The sequence below is a fragment of the Callithrix jacchus genome, chromosome 22 (assembly GCF_049354715.1).
Source record: "Callithrix jacchus isolate 240 chromosome 22, calJac240_pri, whole genome shotgun sequence".
Taxonomy (NCBI): Eukaryota; Metazoa; Chordata; class Mammalia; order Primates; family Cebidae; genus Callithrix; species Callithrix jacchus.
The window spans coordinates 40,082,335-40,083,523 of NC_133523.1; the positions used below are offsets into that span (position 1 = coordinate 40,082,335).

The 1,189-nt window shown below is 46.8% G+C and overlaps 1 pseudogene; it reads right to left on the reverse strand.

Moving 5' to 3' along the window:
* Nucleotides 1-269: 269 nt before the first annotated feature.
* Nucleotides 270-790, reverse strand: LOC118150206 (small ribosomal subunit protein uS8 pseudogene; annotated as a pseudogene).
* Nucleotides 791-1,189: the final 399 nt, after the last annotated feature.

Here is a 1,189-nt window from a genome sequence, read left to right on the forward strand (position 1 = left end):
TCTCAAAAAAACAAAGAGAAAAGATACACGAAGCAAAACAGTTGGTGTGTATGATAGAGAAGTTAGAGAGAAGGGGTGGGAATAGGAGTAAGGTGGGGTTGGAGTTGAGAGGCAAGGAGAGCAAGTGATGCTGAGCCAGAGTCCCCTCTGAGGTCATGTCTTACTTGACCCTAGCTCTACCAGGAAAGATGGGCAAAACTGAGCCTGTCACTGTTGCGTCAGGTTTGGCAGGAAGGGAACGGGTTGGGATCCCACAACTTGGAAGCAGGTATGGGGAGAGGATCAGTCTGGGTGTGTGCCTTCCTGTGCATAGTGTGCCTTTGTTACTTTTTTTTTTCAGAGTCCATGAGGCATTTTATTTGTAAATATATGCATTACATCCCTAGAAAAAGAATCCCAGGATTTCCCCTCCTGTGTGTTTTCGTCTTGCTTCTTCATGGTCCATGATGCCAGCTGAGGTTGTCAATACAATGAAACCAAACTGGCGGGACGGAAGCAGATTATTCTGACATTTTTCTAGATCTTCGAGGTTCACATCAAATCTGGGGCAGATCACACCACACTTGTTTAGCCTGCCTGTGAGGTTCACAACAATTTTCCCAGCTCTGTGATCGTCAATGATTTCAAATTCAACAGTGTAACCATGCTTCATCATCACAGTGAGAAACCGGACAATGACTTTGGAGCACGGCCTAATAAGCACCTGGCGTTTGCCTCTCTTTTCGGCATTGCTGATGCTCTTGAGAGCGTCAGCCAGGACATTCACGCGTGCCATTGTGGTGGCGTGGAAAGATGGCAGAAAGAGTGCCTTTGTTACTTTTAAAAAATTATTATTATTTTTTGAGAGGGAGTCTATGTCGCCCATGCTAGAATGTAGTAGCTTGATCTTCGGTTAATTAAATGTAACCGAAGATGATTGCATAGAATCAGCATAAGTCTACACACTTGCGTAGTCTCACTCTGTCACTTAGGCTGGAGTGCAGTGGCACAATCTAGGCTCCCTGCAACCCCCGCCTCGCAGGCCCAAGCCATTCTCCCCTGTGGTCACTCCAACTCTAGCCGGTAACTCACCAGTCTCTTTTGGTTCATGTTGCCTACCTGCAGGTGCTAGATATTTCCACTTGCAGGGAGAGCAGTTGAGAAATGGCAAAGCATGTGTCCTGCTCCTGGCTTGTCCGTGGAACTAAGG